The following is a 21642-nucleotide window of genomic DNA, read 5'->3' on the forward strand; positions in this document are numbered from 1 at the left end:
CACACAAGGGGTTGTTTGAGTACAACAGATGTCCGTTCGGGATTCGCTCGGCCGCCGCGATCTTCCAACGAAATATGGAATGCCTCAAGTCGATTCCAGGGACGGTAGTTTTTCAGGACGACATCCTCATTACGGGTTACAATACTGAAGAACACCTCCACAACCTGGAGGAGGTGCTACGCAGACTGGACCGGGTAGGTCTGCGACTGAAAAAGGCGAAGTGCGTCTTCCTAGCTCCAGAGGTAGAATTCCTGGGGATGAGGGTAGCAGCAGACGGGATTAGCCCTACTGCATCCAAGACGGAAGCGATCCAGAGAGCACCCAGACCCCGTAACACGACGGAGCTGCGTTCGTTCCTGGGGCTCCTGAACTATTTTGGTAACTTTCTTCCCAAATTGAGCACGCTGCTAGAGCCGCTACACGTGCTCCTACGCAAAGGTCGCGAATGGGTCTGGGGGGACAGCCAGGGAAGGGCTTTTAATAGAGCACGCAATTTGTTATGTTCCAACAATCTGTTAACACTATATGACCCATGTAAGAAACTTGTGTTAACATGCGATGCGTCGTCCTATGGTGTCGGGTGTGTGTTGCAGCATGTCAATGCCAAGAGTCAGTTACAGCCGGTAGCTTATGCCTCCAGGAGTCTGTCCCAGGCAGAAAGGGGCTGCGGGATGGTAGAAAAGGCGGCGCTCGCATGTGTATATGCGGTAAAGAAAATGCACCAGTACCTGTTTGGCAGGAAATTTGAGCTGGAGACAGATCACAAACCCCTAACGTCCCTTTTGGCCAACAACAAGGCCATAAATGCAAATGCATCGGCCCGCATAGAGAGGTGGGCACTCACGTTAGGTGCCTATGACTACACAATTCGGCACAGACCGGGCACCGAAAACTGCGCCGATGCACTCAGCAGGCTCCCACTAGCCACCACTGAGGGGGCTACCGAGCATGGTGCTGAGATGGTCATGGCTGTTGAAGCTTTCGGAAGCGAAGGCTCACCCGTGACAGCCCGTCAGATTAAAGTCTGGACAAATAGAGACCCGCTATTGTCTCTGGTCAAGAAATGTGTCCTGAATGGGGACTGGGCAGCCATGTACAGGGCATGCCCTGAGAAATTTAAACCATTTCACAGGCGCAAGGATGAACTCTCGATTCAGGCCGATTGCCTACTGTAGGGAAACCGCGTAGTCATGCCCCAGATGGGCAGAGAGGTGTTCATCAGAGAACTCCACAATGGGCACCCGGGCATTGTCACGATGAAGGCAATTGCCAGGTCACATGTTTGGTGGCCAGGGATAGACGCAGATTTGGAACTTAGTGTTCGCAGGTGCAACACGTGTGCCCAGCTGGGCCATGCGCCCAGGGAAGTCCCCCTTAGCCCCTGGCCATGGCCTGCCAAGCCTTGGTCACGCATCCATGTGAACTACGCAGGTCCTTTCATGGGGAAAATGTTTTTGGTTGTAGTCGACGTCTACTCCAAATGGATCGAGTGTGACATTTTAAATTCAAGCACATCCTCTGCCACGATAGAAAGTCTACGGGCAATGTTCGCCGCCCACGGTCTACCGTACATCTTGGTCAGCGACAATGGCCCGTGCTTCACAAGCACTGAATTCCAGGACTTCATGGCAGGCAATGGAATTAACCATGTTAGAACGGCACCGTTCAAGCCGGCCTCAAACGGCCAGGCAGAACAAGCAGTGCAGATAATCAAACAGGGGATGCTCAGATTCCAAGGGGGTTCCCTACAAACCCGCTTATCACGCCTCCTGTTGGCCTATAGATCCCGACCACATTCGCTCACAGGGGTTCCACCCGCAGAACTACTAATGAAAAGGACGCTCAAAACCCGATTATCCCTTATACACCCCACCATGAAAGAAATTGTCGAGAGCAGACGCCAGTCACAATATCACTACCATGACAGGAATGCGAGGGCGCGATGTATTGATGTAAATGATCCTGTTTTTGTCCTCAACTACGCTGCAGGACCCAAGTGGCTCGCAGGCACTGTGGTTGCCAAAGAGGGAAATAGGATTCTGATAGTTAAACTTACCAATGGACAAATCTGCCGCAAACATGTGGATCAAACAAAAAGGAGGTTCAGCAACCCCATAGAAGAAGCAGAGGAAGAACACGATATTGAGTTCACTCCACCACAGGTGACCGAACACCGGAACCAAAAGGAGGAGAGCCCAGTCACTATGGGCAGTCCGGACAGGCCTGAGGCACTGCAAACAGCAGATACTCAGGCCAGCGCCCAACAACCGGAGCCCCAACTCAGGCGCTCTACAAGGGAGCGTAAACCACCAGAGAGACTCAACCTGTGATCCCAATAAGACTTTGGGGGGGAGGGGACGTGATGTCATGTATTCAACCAGCATTGTAACCCATGTATAAACTGACCTAAGTTGTACACCGGGAGAACACTGACCACTAGGTGGGAGACACTCCTAACCTGAACCTTCAGGTATGAAAGGGGAAGCTCCACCCACCTTCATCACTTGAGTGCTAAGGAATAAAGGACAGGTCACAGACTGACCTTCTCTCAAGCATGGGCCTCGTGTGCATTTATACTGTGTAGTAAGGGCGTATCAGGCCCAGTCCCAGTATCCCAAGCAACACACAGTACCAAGGGCCCAGTTCCTCAGTATCCCCAGCACACACAGTACAATAGGTCATGTCTCAGTATCCCCAGCACATACAGTACCATGGGCCCAGTCCCTCAGTATCCCCAGCACACACAGTACAATGGTTCATGTCTCAGTATCTCCAGCAACACAGTAGAGCCAATGAAATATTTCCTAATCTCCAGTGAATAGAGTAAACAGTGAGAAATATAGAAAATAGATTCTTCAGACAATGGGCTGCAGAAGCGCTGTAGTTAGAAAAAAGATTTAGTATTTAAGTAAGAGAATGAGTGGATCTCAGCATTTAGCAGTGCGTGCGAGGTGACACTGGAATGTGGTACTCACTGTTAAATTGGCTCCTGCTGTGTGTACTCAGTGACACACAATTTAATGCAGGCCTCAGGCCCATCACTGTACAGAGTGTGTCAGTGCAGAACAAGTTCCAGGCACATGGTCAGAAGTTGTGTGACAGGAAGGGCTGTGCAGGTTGCATGTGAGGTGATTGTACTTCTACCTACTGCAAACAGAGACGTCAGTGAGGCATCATTAACTGTCTCCATGCTGTGGGCTAATCAGAGCATTCACACCCAGTGTAACTATGCTGCTGTTTGCATCGATGTGTTCTAACTTGTTGCCATCTGAAGAGGCTGAATGAGAAAATGTTTAGTCAGACTGCTCTTACTCACAGCCAGTTCCGAAGAGGTTGCCTGAGCCCGGAGAGATCACTGATCACGCCGCAGGCATCGGCAGGACTCGACCAGACTGCTGGGGAAACTCACCAACACATGCGTTCAGCCAGTGAGCCGCGCAAACGGGAAAGCCCCAGGTTCTGTTTCGGGCCTGTGCTGTGACTGCTGATCCGAGCTGAGTTAGTGGTAGGGTGATTATGGTAGACTTCAGCGCCCCTGGGCTAGGGAAGGCAAACCAGCCAGGGCTCCTCTTCCGGATGGCTATTACATGATGTCTGCTCGATAGGTGCATGTAAATGTCCAGTAAAGACAGGATCAGAGGCTGCTGATGATCAGGTCAGGCATCAAAAAGCAACTGCCTCAAGTGAGTACAAGTGAACATATACACATATATACAAACATACATATATACATCAACACACACATTGAATGTACAGTACAGAAATAGGCTGGTCTACACAACCCCCATCAAAGTATCCTTTTACTCCTTTCTCCTTCATGTTATTATCTAGCTTCCCCTAAAATGCTATTCACCTCAACTACTCCTTGTGGTAATGAGTTCCACATTTTCACCACTCTCTGGGTAAAGAAGTTTCTCCTGAATTCCCTATTGGATTTATTAGTGACTATCTTATATTTATGGCTCCTTGTTCTGCTCTCCCCACAAGTGGAAACATCTTCTCTACATCTGCCCTCTCAAATTCTTTCATAATCTTAAAGACCTCTATCAGGCCACCCCTCATCCTTCTCTTTTCTAGAGGAAAGAGCCCCAGTCTGTTAAGTCTTTCCTGACAGAAATACATATATACAGTCACACGTATGTATTCCACACATGAAAACATCCAAACACGTATTATAAAATAAATTGCATTTATATAGCACTTTTCATGAACAGATGCCCAATGCGCTTTACAGCCAATAAAGTAGTTTTGAAGTGTAGTCATTGTTGTAATGTGGGAAACATGGCAGCCAATATGTGCACAACAAGCTCCCACAAACAGTAATGAGATATGACCAGATAATCCTTTTTAGTGATGTTGATTGTGGGATAAATATTAGCTAGGATACTGGGGAGAACTCCCCTGCTCTTCTTCAAAATAGTGCCGTGGGATCTTTTACATCCACTTGATGTCTCATCCGAAAGATGACAATTCTCTAAGTGTAGCACTCGCTCAGTACTGCACTGGAATGTCAGCCGAGATTTTGTGCTCAAGTCTCTGGAGTGGTGCTTGAACTCAATCTTCAGACGAGTGATATTCACTGAGCTGCAGATAACACTTGTACAGGAACACCGTTACATGCAGACACATGGCTTACAACACATACATAAATATAAAACTAAAAGTAAATATAGACTTCTGGTAACACCGGGCTATTTTATGTTACATTTCTCTCTTGTTTTTATTGAAGTTTCAGGTATCTTCAGCACGTGCTGCACCGTGAATGTTAACTGCCCTTTCTCTGGCAATTTAAAACTGTAAAATACTAATTCTGCTCAGCAGCTACTCAAGGCCAACTAACTGGAACTGAACTGAAGAAAAGCCATTGCTGGAAATGCTCTGGCTGCGATTGGATAGTTAAGTGTGGAACCATGCGAAGGCGATCCGACTGAGCTGGACAATGGAAGGAAGGCCTTGGAGGAGGATGCTTGGTTGACCATGTCAAATGCTGCTAGAGAGGACAAGGAATGATAATACACCACAGTCTTAGAGGATGTCATTTGTGACCTTGTTTAGGTCTGATTCAGTGGTGCAGCTGGGACGGAAACCTGATTGGAGAGATTTAAATGTGGAGCTGGGGGAACGATGGGCACTGACTTACAGGTCAAAATGCAAGGTAAGCTCTCTGTGTAACTTGCAGTGTGAGATATCGGAGGTCATTTTATTCTTGTGTTTCACAGCTCCCATTGGTAGCATAGATATAGGAAATCTTGTCAATGTCTTCACAAGGTGAGAACAGCTGAGAAAATGGGTGAGAATAAAAAAAAACTGCGGTGAGTAGGGAGTTTACATTTCAAACAATGTCGCTCTGCATTTAAAGTTGTGAGGGTAAGATTGTTTCTATTATAAACTCAACACATTATTATGGAGCAGGCGACAAATTACAGGGACTGATTCTAGGATTACACAGAAACAGGCCATTTGGCCCAACCAGTCTATGCCGGTGTTGATGCTCCACTCAACCGTCCTCCTTTCCTCATATAACCCTCAGCACAACCCTCTATTCTTTTCTTCCCCACATGCTTATCTAACCGCCCTTTAAGTGCATCTATACTATTTACTTCAACCACTCCCTGTGGAAGTGAGTTCCACATTCTCACCACTCTTTGGATAAAGAGGTTTCTTCTGAATTCCCTATTGGATTTCTTGGTGATTATCTTATGTTGATGACCTCTAGTTATGCTCTTTCCTACAAGTGTATCCACTCGATCAAAACTTTTAAGATTTTAAAGTCCTCTATTAGGTCACCCCTCAGCCTTCTCTTTTGAAGAGAAAAGCAACCCAGCCCATTCTGAAATGATTGAGGTCTTGGAATCATCTATTTAGTAGAACATAGGAAATAGGAGCTGGAGTAGGCTATTTGGCCCCTCGAGCCTGCTCCGCCATTCAATAAGATCTTGGCTGATCTGATCATGGACTCATGTCCACTTCCCTGCCCACTCCCTATAACCCTTTATTCCCTCATCGCTCAAAAATCTGTCGATCGCCGCCTTAAATATATTCAATGACCCAGCCTCCACAGCTCTCTGGGGCAGAGAATTCCACAGATTTCCAGCCCTCGAAGAGAAGAAATTCCTCCTCATCTCAGTTTTAAATGGGGGGCCCCTTATTCTGAGCCTATGTCCCCTAGTTTTAGTTTCCCCTATGTGGAAATATCCTCTCTGCATCCACCTTGTCGAGCCCCCTCATTATCTTATATGTTTCGATAAGATCACCTCTTAATCTGCTGAACTCCAATGAGTATAGGCCCAACCTACTCAACCTATACTCATAAGTCAATGCCTCATTTCCAGAATCAACCGAGTGAACTTTCTCTCAACAGCCTCCAATGAAAGTATATCCTTCCTTAAATACGGAGACTAAAACTGTATGTAGTACTCCAGGTGTAGCCTCACCAATACCCTGTACAGTTGTAGCAGGACTTTTCTGCTTTTATACTCCATCCCACTTGCAATAAAGGCCAACATTCCATTTGCCTTCCTGATTACTTGCTGTACCTGCATACTAACTTTTTGTGTTTCATGTACAAGGACTCCCAGGTCCCTCTGTGCTGCAACATTTTGCATTTTTTCTCCATTTAAATTATAATGTGGTTTTCTATTTTTTCTGCCACAGTTGATAACCTCACATTGTCCCACATTATACTCCATCTGCCAAATTTTTGCCCACTCACTTAGCCTGTCTATATCCCTTTGCAAAGGTTACAGTATTTGAGGGATGTCACATTCATTGTTGACCATCTAACCTGCTTCTCATGGCATTTTGTGTAAGACTCATACTGCAAATAATTTCAACTGTTAAATGTAGCACTACCAGTAATGATCAGCAAGAACAAAACACCCACACCACAATCAAGAATTCGTGCCATTAACGGAGGAACCACAACAGCAAAAATATCTCAGCAAAGCATATCTGAACAGCCCATAGCTCAAAACCACATGAACTTTGAACAAAGGTGATAAGCTTTCTGACACATTTACAAGGGATGGAATTAGTCATCACTTTTAAAGGCAAGGGCTTAGTCAGAGGGAGCCAGAATCAATTGTGAAGGCATGTCATGCTTCAATCATTTTAATTGATATTATTGAGCATCGTAAAAGGAAATAAATGCTCAAATCCTTAACAGCGGAGATACTGATAGATAGCTCTTTAATGATGGGGTGTAATATGTCCTTACTATACAGTACAAATGCACACGAGGCCCATACTTGAGAGGTCACTCTGTGACCAGTTATCTTTATTAGCCAGCACTGAAGTGAAGAAGGTTTTATACCTGAAAGTCCAGATTAGGAGTGTCTCCCACAAGTTCACCACCTAGTGGTCAGTGTTCTCACGGTGTACAACTTAGGTCTGTTTATACATGGGTTACAATGACAGTTGAATACATGACATCACCTCCCCCCCAAAGTCTTATTGGGATCACAGGTTAAGTCTTTCTGGTAGTTTACACTCCCTTGCAGAGCACCTGAGTTGGGGCTCCGGTGGTTGGGCGCTGGCCTGAGTGTCTCCTGTTTGCGGTGCCTCAGGCCTGTCCGGACTGCCCACAGTGATGGGGCACTCCTCCATTTGGTTCCGGTGTTCGGTCACCTGTGGTGGAGTGAACTCCACATCGTGTTCCTCCTCTGCTTCTTCTATGGGTTACTGAACCTCCTTTTTGTTTGATCCATGTGTTTGCGGCAGATTTGTCCATTGGTAAGTTTAACTACCAGAATCCCATTCCCCTCTTGAGCAATCACAGTGCCTGCGAGCCTTTTGGGCCCTGCAGCATAGTTGAGGACAAAGACAGAGTCATTGACATCAATACATCGCGCCCTTGCATTCCCGTCATGGTAGTCACATTGTGACTGGCGCCTGCTCTCAACAATTTCTTTCATGTTGGGATGTTGAGACGAATTTAAGGAGCTAGGAGCTAAATTAAAATGTAGGACCTCAAAAGTAGTAATCTCGGGATTGCTACCAGTGCCACGTGCTAGTCAGAGTAGGAATCGCAGGATAGCTCAGATGAATATGTGGCTTGAGCAGTGGTGCAGCAGGGAGGGATTCAAATTCCTGGGGCATTGGAACCGGTTCTGGGGGAGGTGGGACCAGTACAAACCGGACGGTCTGCACCTAGGCAGGACCGGCCGGAACCAATATCCAAGGGGGAGTGTTTGCCAGTGCTGTTGGGGAGGAGTTAAACTAATATGGCAGGGGGATGGGAACTAATGCAGGGAGACAGAGGGAAACAAAAAGGAGACAAAAGCAAAGGACAGAATGGAGATGAGTGAAAGTGGAGGGCAGAGAAACCCAAGGCAAAAAACAAAAAGGGCCACTGTACAGCAAAATTCTAAAGGGTCAATGTGTAATAAAAAGGCAAGCATGAAAGCTCGGTGCCTCAATACAAGAAGTATTCGGAACCCAGGAGAGGGCTCTGAGCTAGTTAGAGCTCAGATGAACAGGACCCCAAGAAAGAATACAAAAGCCAGGAGGCAACAGAGCAGAGTAGCAGTGGGGTAAGTGTAAACCACTAGGTGATAGGAAGGGACAATATGTATGAATATAAAGGGGCTAAAAATCATGGTTTAAAAACTAGTATTAAAACACTCTACCTAAACGCACGCAGCATTCGAAATAAAGTAAAGGAGTTGACGGCACAAATCATTACAAATGGGTATGATTTGGTGGCCATTACAGAAACGTGGTTGCATGGTGGCCAAGACTGGGAATTAAACATACAGGGGTATCTGACAATTCGGAAAGATAGACAAGAAGGAAAAGGAGGTGGGGTAGCTCTGTTAATAAAGGATGATATCAGGGCAGTTGCGAGAGACGATATTGGCTCTAATCAACATAATGTTGAATCATTGTGGGTGGAGATTAGAGATAGTAAGGGGAAAAAAATCACTGGTAGGCGTAGTTTATAGGCCCCCAAATAATAACTTCACGGTGGGGCGGGCAATAATCAAGGGAATAATGGAGGCATGTGAAAAAGGAACGGCAGTAATCATGGGAGATTTTAACCTACATATCGATTGGTCAACTCAAATCGCACGGGGTAGCCTGGAGAAGGAATTCATAGAATGCATACGGGATTGTTTCTGAGAACAGTATGTTACAGAACCTACAAGGGAGCAAGCTATCTTAGATCTGGTCCTGTGTATTGAGACAGGAATAATAAACGATCTCCTCGTAAAAGATCCTCTCAGAATGAGTGATCACAGTATGGTTGAATTGTAAAACAGATTGAGGGTGAGGAAGTAGTGTCTCAAACGAGCATACTATGCTTAAACAAAGGGGACTACAGTGGGATGAGGGCAGAGTTGGCTAAAGTAGACTGGAAACACAGACTAAATGGTGGCACAATTGAGGAACAGTGGAGGACTTTTAAGGAGCTCTTTCATAGTGCTCAACAAAAATATATTCCAGTGAAAAAAAGGGGGGTAAGAGAAGGGATAATCAGCCATGGATAATCAAGGAAATAAAGGAGAGTATCAAATTAAAAACCAATGCGTATAAAGTGGCCAAGGTTAGTGGGAAACTAGAAGATTGGGAGAATTTTAAACGACAGCAAAGAATGACTAAGAAAGCAATAAAGAAAGGAAAGATAGATTATGAAAGTAAACTTGCGCAAAACATAAAAACAGATAGTAAAAGCTTTTACAGATATATAAAACGGAAAAGAGTGACTAAAATAAATGTTGGTCCCTTAGAAGATGAAAAGGGGGATTTAATAATGGGAAATGTGGAAATGGCTGAGACCTTAAACAATTATTTTGCTTCGGTCTTCACAGTGGAAGACACAAAAACCATGCCAAAAATTGCTGGTCACAGGAATGTGGGAAGGGAGGATCTTGAGACAATCACTATCACTAGTGGGGTAGTGCTGAACAGGCTAAATGGGACTCAAGGTAGACAAGTCCCCTGGTCCTGATGAAATGCACCCCAGGGTATTAAAAGAGATGGCGGAAGTTATAGCAGATGCATTCGTTATAATCTACGAAAATTCTCTGGACTCTGGGGAGGTACCAGCGGATTGGAAAGCAGTTAATGTAACGCCTCTGTTTAAAAAAGGGGGCAGACAAAAGGCAGGTAACTATAGGCCGGTTAGTTTAACATCTGTAGTGGGGAAAATGCTTGAAGCTATCATTAAGGAAGAAATAGCAGGACATCTAGATAGGATTAGTGCAATCAAGCAGACGCAACATGGATTCATGGAGAAGAAATCATGTTTAACTAATTTACTGGAATTCTTTGAGGATATAACGAGCATGGTGGATAGAGGTGTACCGATGGATGTGGTGTATTTAGATTTCCAAAAGGCATTCGATAAGGTGCCACACAAAAGGTTACTGCAGAAGATAAAGATACACGGAGTCAGAGGAAATGTATTAGCATGGATAGAGAATTGGCTGGCTAACAGAAAGCAGAGAGTCGGGATAAATGGGTCCTTTTCGGGTTGGAAATCGGTGGTTAGTGGTGTGCCACAGGGATCGGTGCTGGGACCACAACTGTTTACAATATACATAGATGACTTGGAAGAGGGGACAGAGTGTAGTGTAACAAAATTTGCAGATGACACAAAGATTAGTGGGAAAGCGGGTTGTGTAGAGGACACAGAGGCTGCAAAGAGATTTAGATAGGTTAAGCGAATGGGCTAAGGTTTGGCAGATGGAATACAATGTCGGAAAATGTGAGGTCATCCACCTTGGAAAAAAAACAGTTAAAGGGAATATTATTTGAATGGGGAGAAATTACAACATGCTGCGGTGCAGAGGGACCTGGGGGTCCTTGTGCATGAAACTCTTTTGAGTTTACCTGCAAAACATAAAACATTAAGACCATGCCACCCGACCTGGGTGACACAGCAGACATTTTCAAGGCCCCTTTTTTTTTTTTTTTAATTATTTTTTTGGGTTTTTTTTTGGGGCGCTAAAATCAAATTTTCCCAGTGCCCCCTATAAAAGGGGAGGGGGACACTAAAAGCACCGGCAATGAAAACAAATTAAACTTTAAAACGTAAAATCAAATTAAAATTTGGTTGCCGGGCGTGATGATGCACTCCAGTCCCTCCGGTGCCCACCTCTCGCGGAAGGCCGCGAGCGTACCGGTGGACACCGCGTGCTCCATCTCCAAGGACACCCTGGACCGGATGTAAGAGCGGAAGAGAGGCAGGCAGTCAGGTTGAACGACCCCCTCGACCGCCCGCTGCCTGGACCGGCTGATGGCACCCTTGGCCGTGCCCAGGAGCAGTCCTACGAGGAGGCCTTCGGACCTACCCGCTCCCCTCCGCACAGGGTGCCCAAAGATCAGGAGAGTGGGACTGAAGTGCAGCCAGAATTTCAGGAGCAGCCCCTTCAAATAGTGGAACAGGGGCTGCAACCTTGTGCACTCCATAAAAACATGGAACACGGACTCCTCCAGACCGCAGAAATTGCAGGCGGCCTGGGAGTCCGTGAACCGGCTTAAAAATTTGTTGCACGGCACTGCTCCGTGCACCACCCTCCAGGCCAAGTCCCCGATGAATAGTGGGAGGACCCCTGCGTAGAGTGCCCTCCATCGGGGACCCCCGCCTCCTCCGGACGGCAAGATGGTACGCCATGGCGTGTCCGGACGGCCGGCGAGGATGGCAAAGTTGAGGGTGTGCAGGAGCAGCCCGTACAGGAAACCCCTCCCTTGTGCATGAATCACAAAAAGTTAGTTTGCAGGTGCAGCAGGTAATCAGGAAGGCGAATGGAATGTTGGCCTTCATTGCGAGAGGGATGGAGTACAAAAGCAGGGAGGTCCTGCTGCAACTGTATAGGGTATTGGTGAGGCCGCACCTGGAGTACTGCGTGCAGTTTTGGTAACCTAACTAAAGGAAGGATATACTAGCTTTGGAGGGGGTACAGAGATGATTCACTAGGCTGATTCCGGAGATGAGGGGGTTACCTTATGATGATAGATTGAGTAGACTGGGTCTTTACTCGTTGGAGTTCAGAAGGATGAGGGGTGATCTTATAGAAACATTTAAAATCATGAAAGGGATAGACAAGGCAGAGGCAGAGAGGTTGTTTCCACTGGTCGGGGAGACTAGAACTAGGGGGCACAGCCTCAAAATACGGGGCAGCCAATTTAAAACCGAGTTGAGAAGGAATTTCTTCTCCCAGAGGGTTGTGAATCTGTGGAAATCTCTGCCCAAGAAAGCAGTTGAGGCTAGCTCATTGAATGTATTTAAATCACAGATAGATAGATTTTTAACCAATAAGGGAATTAAGGGTTATGGGGAGCGAGCGGGTAAGTGGAGCTGAGTCCACGGCCAGATCAGCCATGATCTTGTTGAATGGCGGAGCAGGCTCGAGGGGCTAGATGACCTACTCCTCTTCCTAATTCTTATGTTGTTATAAGGGATAACCTGGTTTTGAGCGTCCTTTTCATTAGCAGCTCTGTGGATGGAACCCCTGTGAGCAAGTGTGGTCGGGATATACTGGCCAACAGGAGGCGTGATAAGCGGCTTTGTAGGGAACCCCCTTGGATTCCGAGCATCCCCTGTTGGATTATCTGCACTGATCGTTCCACCTGGCCATTTGAGGCAGACTTGAACGGTGCCGTTCTGACAAGGTTGATACCATTTCCTGCCATGAAGTCCTGGAATTCACTGCTTGTAAAGCACGAGCCATTGTCATTGACCAAGACATCCGGTAGACCATGGGCGGCGAACATTGTCCGTAGACTTTCTACCGTTGCAGAGGATGTGCTTGAATGGAGAATGTGACACTCGATCCATTTGAAGTCGGCGTTTACTACATTCAAAAACATTTTTCCCATGAAAAGACCTGCATATTCCACATGGATACGTGACCATGGCTTGGCGGGCCAGGATCAGGGGCTAAGGAGGGCTTCCCTGGGTGCGTTGCCCAGCTGGGCACACATGTTTCACCTGCGAACACAAAGTTCCAAGTCTGCATCTATCCCTGGCCACCAAACATGTGACCTGGCAATTGCCTTCATCATGACAATGCCCGGGTGCTCATTGTGAAGTTCTCTGATAAACACCTCTCTGCCCATCTGGGGCATGACTACTCAGTTTCCCCATAATCGGCAATCGGCCTGAATTGATCCTTGCGCCTGTGAAATGGTTTAAATTCCTCAGGGCATGCCCGTATGTGGCTGCCTAGTCCCCATTCAGGACACATTTCTTACTAAAGACAGTAGCAGGTCTCTATTTGTCCAGACTTTGATGTGACGGGCTGTCACGGGTGAGCCTTCGCTTTTGAAAGCTTCAACAGCTATTACCATCTCAGCACCATGCTCGGTTGCCCCCTCGGTGGTGGCTAGTGGGAGCATGCTGAGTGCATCGGCGCAGTTTTCAGTGCCCGGTCTGTGCCGAATTGTATAGTCATAGGCAGCTATCGTGAGTGCCCACTTCTGTATGTGGGCCGGCGCATTTGCATTTATGGCCTTGTTGTCGGCCAAAAGGAACGTTAGGGGTTTGTGATCTGTCTCCAGCTCAAATTTCCTGTCAAACAGGTACTGGTGCATTTTTTTTTTTTTTACTGCATTTACATATGCGAGCGCTTCCTTTTCTACCATCCCACCCCTTTCTGCCTGGGACAGACTTCTGGAGGCATAAGCTACCGGCTGTAACTGACCCTTGGCATTAACATGCTGCAACACACACCCAACCCCATAGGACGACGCATCGCACGTTAAATCAAGTTTCTTACATGGGTCATATAGCGTTAACAGATTGTTGGAGCATAACACATTGCGTGCACCTTTCCTGGCTGACCCCCAAACCGATTCGCGACCTTTGCGTAGGAGCACGTGTAGCGGCTCTAACAGCGTACTCAATTTGGGAAGAAAGTTACCAAAATAATTCAGGAGTCCCAGGAACGAACGCAGCTCCATCATGTTGCGGGGTCTGGGTGCTCTCTGGATCGCTTCCGTTTTGGACGCAGTAGGTCTGATCCCGTCTGCTGCTACCCTCATCCCCAGGAATTCTACCTCTGGAGCTAGGAAGACGCTCTTCGCCTTTTTCCGTCGCAGACCTACCCGGTCCAGTCTGTGTAGCACCTCCTCCAGGTTGTGGAGGTGTTCTTCAGTATCGCGACCTGTGATGAGGATGTCATCTTGAAAAACCACCGTCCTTGGAATTGACTTGAGGAGGCTTTCCATGTTTCGTTGAAAGATCACAGCGGCCGAGCGAATCCCGAATGGACATCTGTTGTACTCAAACAACCCCCTGTGTGTCGTGATGGCTGTCAGCTTCTTCAACTCACTCGCCAGCTCCTGGGTCATGGAAGCCGAGGTCAGGTCCAATTTTGAAAAAAGTTTGCCACCGGATAGCGTCGCAAAGAGGTCCTCCGCTCTCAGTAGCGGATACTGGTCTTGGAGTGACACCCGGTTGATCACCACATATCCTGACCGACCCATCCACCTTGAGCACCGGCACAATCGGGCTCGCCCAGTCACTGAATTCGACTGGTGAGATGGTGCCTTCCCTCAGCAGGCGGTCCAATTCGCCTTCTATCTTTTCCCGCATCATGTATGGCACCGCTCTGGCCTTGTGGTGTACTGGCCTGGCGTCCGGGTTTATGTGAATCACTACCTTGGTCCCCATGAAAGTGCCAATGCCAGGTTGAAATAGTGAGTCAAATTTGTCCAGGACCTGTGAGCATGATATTCGCTCCACAGAAGAAATTGCATTGACATTGCCCCATTTCCAGTTCATGACAGCAAGCCAACTCCTCCCCAGCAGTGCGGGACCGTCCCCCGGGACAATCCAGAGTGGCAACCTGTTCTCCGAATCTTTGTGGGTCACGACTACTGTGGCGCTGCCTAGCACCGGAATGATCTCCTTTGTGTATGATCGTAGCTGTGCATCAATCGGCAATAATTTTGGCCTCCTGGCCTTGGACGCCCACAACTTGTCGAACTGTTTGATACTCATCAGGGACTGGCTGGCCCCCGTGTCTAGCTCCATTAATACTGGGATGCCATTGAGGAGCACTTTCATCATTGTCGGTGGCGTCCTGGTGTATGAACTGTATATGTGCGCCACATGCACTCGCTGAACTTCAGCTTCCAGTGATTTCCCCCAGTGTCCATTTGGCCTCGTAGGGCTTACATCGGGCCCGTCCTCCTCGTACATCAACCTGGCTGCAGGATTCCTGCACATACGCGCCAAGTGACCACTGATGTTGCAGTTTCTGCAGGTATATTGCTGATGCCTGCAAGCTCTGGCTGTGTGTTTGCCTCCACACCTCCAACATGACGTTGTTGAAACAAAAGTCCATTACCAGTCGATCGTCTCTTACTGTCTCTGTAACTGTTCTTAAGCGCACCATTGACAGGTGTTGATGGCCCCAATATTGGCCGCATTGTCCCTTGCGATGGCATGAATCACCGTTCAGCTAGCCATTGTATCTGTTGAATTTCCCCTTTGGGTTCAACTACATGCTCGGGCATGTCCAATTGCCCCAGTCTGCCTGGAGAACTGTGTGCCACGTTAACAATGGTGATTCCCTGTCCATTTGCTGCATTTAAACCAAGACTTTTGTCAACCGTCATTCTGGTCTCTTCCGCCCCCGAGATAAATGTCTGGGCCATCAAAGCTGCCGTTTCCAGGGTCAAGTCTTTGGTCTCAATCAGTTTCCTGAAAACCCCAGCGTGCCTGATGCCCTCAATAAAAAAGTCTCGCAGCATCTCCACTCTGCATGCATCTGGGAACTTACATCGGCTCGCCAGTCACCGGAGGTCTGCCACGAAGTCTGGAACGCTTTGCCCTTCTCGCCGCCGGTGCGTATAAAACCGGTGTCTCGCCATGTGCATGCTGCTCGCTGGTTTAAAGTATTCCCCGATCAACTTACTGAGCTCTTCAAAAGTCTTGTCCGCCGGCTTCTCTGGCGCTAGAAGGTCCTTCATCAGGGAGTACGTCCTGGATCCACAAACTGTCAGGAGATGAGTCCTGTGTTTGTCGGCCGAATCCTGTCCCAGCCATTCCTTAGTGACGAAACTTTGCTGTAGTCTCTCAATAAAATCGTCCCAATCATCACCAACACAGTACCTCTCGTCTGTGCTGCTAGTGGCCATGCTCGCGTGGTTTAAATCCCAGTTTCTCGTCACCAATGATATGTCCTTACTGTACAGTACAAATGCACACGAGGCCCATACTCGAGAGAAGGTCACTTTGTGACCAGTAACCTTTATTAGCCAGCGCTGTAGTGAAGAAGGTGGGTGGAGCTTCCCCGTTTATACCTGAAAGTCCAGGTTAGGAGTATCTCCCACAAGTTCACTACCTAGTGGTCAGTGTTTTCACGATGTACAACTTAGGTCAGTTTATACATGGGTTACAATGACAGTTGAATACATGACACGGTACAGGTAGAATAGGCCATAAAAAGGAATATAGCAAAGGCAGAGTGATTTTCATGGGGGCTTTGAATTTTCCTTTCGATTGGGATAAGCAGACTAGCACGTCAGTAAAGTCGTGAATTTCTTGAGTGTGTCCGGGATAGTTTTCTGCAACAGTATGTCCTAGAACCAACATGGGGACATATTAGATTTAGTAATGAGTAAATGAGCCAGATTTAGTTAACAGCCTAATGGTGCGTGAACATTTATCTAATCTAATTATTTATCGTTCTCTGCGTCCATTCAAGTACCATAAAAAGTTTATCACTGAGATATCCTCACCGTTTTCCTCCCTCAGCCTCTGAACAGAGTGACCTCTCCTCCTCGGTGATTTCAACCTCCATCTCAACTCATCATGCTCTCTGTCCTCTGAGTTCACCACCCTCCTATCCTCACTTAATCCCTCACTCCATGTAAACCCATATTCACGACCACCCCCTCGACCTTGCCATCTCTTGAGGCCTCGCTACTCCCATCGTGTCAATCGCAGTTAAGGCCATTTCTAACCACTTCCTTGTATCGCTCTCCACCCATATCCCACTTTGCCCCCCACCCGCACAACTTTACTCCTTTCTGTGTACGCCCTGGAAAAAAACCTCTCTCCCAACTCTCTTACAACTGCACTTACAGAATCCCAACTGTCCAGCCTTTGGCCCTCTATTCACCATGACATTTCCCCTGGTACAGCCCTCATCTTCGCTCACTTAGGTCCAAAAGACGCAGACTTAAATAGCAGAGTGACATGCACAATTTTCCAATCTAAAGTTCCTGAATCGAGAAAGTTTGGACGGTTATTGTGAGCGCATCTGCAATGTGCTCATCCAATGTGCTCAAGGGTTGGTTTTTTGAGGAGGGGATGATGCAGATTTGAATGAGTGGGGGGGGGGCAGTACCTGGGGAGAGAGAACCGTTAACAATGTCAGCTGACATGGGAGCCAGAAAAGGAAGTTGGGTGGTCAGCAGTTTGGTGGGAAAATAGTCAAAGGAGCAGGAAGTGGGTCTCATGGACAAGATGAGCGCTGAGAGGTCATGAGGGGAGATCAGAGAGAAACTGGAAAAATATACGAGTTCAGGGCTAGGGCAGAGCAGGGGAACCTCAGAGTAAGTTTGGATGTAGCAGACAACTGGTGTAGCCATTCACCGCCAGATCTGGCTGGGCCACAAAGCATTATCGGGTCCTACTCTCATCTGCCAAAACTGCTTACTATTCCAGAATCATTCTGGAATGCAAAGATAACCCTCGGCTTCTGTTCTCTAACATAACATAAGAAATAGGAGCAGGAGTAGGCCATTCGGCCCCTCGAGCCTGCTCCGCCATTCAATAAGATCATAGCTGATCTTCTACCTCAACTTCATGTCCCTTAATATCCAAAAAATCAATCTCTTATTTAACTGTCTTCTTAAACCCCTCTCCCCTGTCTCCTCCACCCTCATCTTCAACAAGTGTGAAGAACTCACGGACATCTTTGTCTCCAAGATTGAGACCATCCACCGAGCCAAACTTACTCTGAGGTTCCCCTGCCATGCCCTAGCCCTGAACTCACATCTTTCTCCAGTTTCTCTCCGATCTTCCCTCATGACCTCTCCGCACTCATCTTGTCCATGAGACCCACTTCCTGCTCCTTCGACTATTTTCCCACCAAACTGCTGACCACACAACTTCCTTTTCTGGCTGCCATGTTAGCTGACATTGTTAACGGTTCTCTCTCCTCAGGTACTTCCCCCATCGTTCAAATCTGCAGTCATCATCCCATCCTCAAAAAACCAACCCTTGGGCACATTGGGTGAGCACATGGCAGATGCACTAACAGTAACCTTCCAAAGCTTTCTCGATTCAGGAACTTTAGATTGCAAAATTGTGCATGTCACTCTGCTATTTAAGAATAATGAGGGGGGGAAACCAGGGAATTATAGACCAGTTAGCCTAACATCTGTTGTCAGGAAATTACTAGTCTATAATTAAGGATTGGGTGACTGAACACCTTGAAAATTTTCAGCTGATCAGAGAGAGCCAGTATGGATTTGCGAAAGGTAGATCATGCCTGACAAACCTGATTGAGTTGTTTGAAGAGGTGAATAAAGTAGTGGACAGGGGAATTTGATAAAGTCCCTCACAAGAGACTGTTAACTAAGGGTGAAGCCCATGGATTTGAAGGCAAATTATTGACCTGGTTAGGAAATTGTCTGAACGGCAGGAGACAGCGAATAGGGATAATGGACAAGTACTATAATTGGCAGGATGTGACTAGTGGTGTCCTGCGGGGATCTGTGTTGGGGTCTCAACTATTCACAGTATTTATTAACCATTTAGATGATGGGCTAGAAAGTCATCAATCCAAATTTGCCGATGACACAATGATAGGCGACATTGTAGGCAGTGTAGATGAAAGTATAATATTACAAAGAGATAGTGATAGATTAAGTGAATGGGCAAAACTGTGGCAAATGGATTTCAATGTAGGCAAATGTGAGGTCATCACCTTTGGGCCTAAAAAGGATAGAACAGGGTACTTTGTAAACGGTGAAAAGCTAAGAACAGTGGAGGTCCAAAGAGGCTTGGGGGTCCAGGTATATAAATCGTTAAAATGTCATGGACAGGTACAGAAAATAATCCAAAAAGGCTAGTGGAATGCTGGCCTTTATATCTAGAGGATTAGAATACAAAGAGATAAAAGTTATGCTACAGCTGTACAAAGCCCTGGTACCTGAAGAAAAAAAAATTGCAGGGCTATGGGGAAAGGGCGGGGGAGTGGTACGAGCTGAATTGCTCTTGCAGTGAGCCAGCATGGGCTCGACGGGCCGAATGGCCTCCTTCTGTGCTGCAACGATTCTATGACCACATCTGGAGTACTGTGAGTAGTTCTGGGCACCAAACTTTAGGAAGGATCATCATAGGCAGTCCCTCAGAATCGAGGAAGACTTGCTTCCACTCCTGAAGTGAGTTCTCTCGTGGCTGAACAATCCAATACGAGAGCCACAGACTCTGTCACAAGTGGGACAGATATTCGCTGAGGGAAGGCGTGTGTGGGACAGGCTTACCACATGCTCTTTCCGCTGCCTGCGCTTGACCTCTTCACGCTCTCGGCATTAAGATTCGGAGCTCACTTGAGATGCACTTTCTCCACCTAGGGCGGTTTTCGGCCAAGGATCCCAGGTGTCAGTGGTGATGTTGCACTTTATCAGGGAGGCTTTGAGGGTGTCCTTGAAATGTTTCCGCTGCCCACCTTTGGCTCATTTGCCGTGAAGAACTCCACATAGAGCATTTACTTAGGGAGTCTCGTGTCTGGCATGTGAACTATGTGGCCTGCCCAACGAAGCTGATTGAGTGTGGTCAGTGCTTCAATATTGGGGATGTTAGCCTGGACAAGGACACTGATGTTAGTGCACCTATCGTCCCAGGGGATTTTCAGGATCTTGCGGAGACATCATTGGTGATATCTCTCCAGCAACTTGAGGTGTCTTCTGTACATCGTCCATGCCTCTGATCCACACAGGAGGGCGGGTATTACTACAGCCCTGTAGACTTTGAGCTTGGTGGTACATTTGAGGGCCTGGTCTTCGAACACTCTTTTCCTCAGGCAGCCGAAGGCTACACTGGCACACTGGAGACGGTGCTGAATCTCATCAAGGGCACACATTGATGTGAAGAGGCTCCCGAGGTATGGGAAATGGTCCTCGTTGTCAAGGGCTGCACCATGAATCTTGATGACTGGGGGACAGTGCTGTGCGGCGAGGACAAGTCGGTGGAGGACCATTGTCTTAAGGATGTTAAACGTAAGGCCCATGCTTTCATATGCCTCGGTGAATACATTGACTATATCCTGGAGTTCAGCCTCTGAATGTGCACAGACGCAGGCGTCGTCCGCGTACTGTAGCTCAATTACAGAGGTTGAGGTGATCTTGGACCTGGCCTGGAGGCGGCGTAGGTTAAACAGCTGCTCACTGGTTCTATAGTTTAGTTCCATTCCAGCAGGGAGCTTGTTGACTGAGGTGGAGCATGCCAACAAGGAAGATTGAAAAGAGGGTTGGAGCGATGACACAGCCCTGTTTGACCCCGGTCCGGATGTGGATTGGGTCTGTAATGGATCTGTTGGTAAGGATCACAACCTGCATGTCGTCGTGGAGGATGTTGACAAACTTTTGGGGATATCCGAAATGGAGGAGGACGCTCCATAGACCCTCATGGTTGATAGTGTCAAAGGCCTCTTTGTAAGATCGAAAAAGGCCATGTACAAGGGCTGGCGCTGCTCCCTGCATTTTCCTGCAGCTGTCGCGCTACAAAGATCATGTCCGTTGTGCCCCGTAGGGGATGAAATCTGCACTGTGATTCCGGGAGGAGCTCCTTGGCCACAGGGAGAAGACGATTGAGGAGGACTCTAGCGCCAACTTTCCCAGTGGCTGATAGCAGGGAGATTCCCCTGTCGTTGCCGCAGTCGGACTTGTCCCCTTTTTTAAAGATGGTCACAATCACTGCATCTTTGAGATCTCCCAGCATGCTCTCCTCCCTCCAGATGAGAGAGATGAGGTCATGTATCTGCGCCAACAGTGCCTCTCCACCATACTTCAAGCCTCAGCAGGGATTCCATCCGCACTCGTAGCCTTATTTTTAAGCAGTCCTATGGCTTTGCCTACCTCGTGCAACGTTGGGGTTTCAATGAGGTGGTGGTGGGTCACATGCTGCGGGATGGAGTCGAGAACACTCGAGTCAAAGGCAGAGTCTTGAATGAGGAGATCTTCGAAGTGCTCCTTCCAGCGGGCCCGGACAGCCTCAGTGTCCCTGATGAGTGTTTCCCCGTTCTTGGCCAGGTTCGGGGTGGGGCCTTGGGAGTTTGGACCGTAGGTAGCAATGAAGAATCCTCGCATATCATGGCTGTGGACCAGTTGTTGTATCTCCTGTGCTTTCTCCATTCACCACCTATTCTTCAGGTCCCGGGTTTTTTGTTGAACCTCAGCCTTGAGCCGTCTGTAACATTGGGTTGTTGCTTGAGGCTCAGAAATGCTCTGCGCTTGCGATCTATTAGTTCTTTGATCTCCTGATCATTTTCATCAAACCAGTCCTGGTGTTTTCTGGCTGAGTGGCCAAGTGTCTCTTCACAGGCACTGGTTATAGAGGTCTGGAGGGCAGACCAATCGCTGTGGGCATTCAGCATCTCTGGGTCATCAAGGCATGCCAGATTATCTGTGTGGCGCTGGTTGTATAGGGCTCTCTTAGCTGGGTCTCTAAGTGCCCCG

General features: G+C 47.6%; 1 protein-coding gene and 1 long non-coding RNA gene across 3 annotated transcripts in view; one reads left to right on the plus strand and one right to left on the minus strand.

Moving 5' to 3' along the window:
• The window catches only part of entpd1 (ectonucleoside triphosphate diphosphohydrolase 1), a 96563-nt gene that overhangs the window by 47455 nt on the left and 27466 nt on the right, over positions 1-21642 (minus strand). The window lies entirely within an intron of this gene.
• The window catches only part of LOC139260143 (uncharacterized), a 73664-nt gene that overhangs the window by 44785 nt on the left and 7237 nt on the right, over positions 1-21642 (plus strand). For both annotated transcript variants that reach the window (XR_011592723.1, XR_011592722.1), the window contains exon 4: positions 4822-5155. This is a non-coding gene — a long non-coding RNA (uncharacterized lncRNA). The remainder of the gene's footprint in view (positions 1-4821; positions 5156-21642) is intronic.

The sequence above is a fragment of the Pristiophorus japonicus genome, chromosome 3 (assembly GCF_044704955.1).
Source record: "Pristiophorus japonicus isolate sPriJap1 chromosome 3, sPriJap1.hap1, whole genome shotgun sequence".
In the NCBI taxonomy this organism is placed as follows: Eukaryota; Metazoa; Chordata; class Chondrichthyes; family Pristiophoridae; genus Pristiophorus; species Pristiophorus japonicus.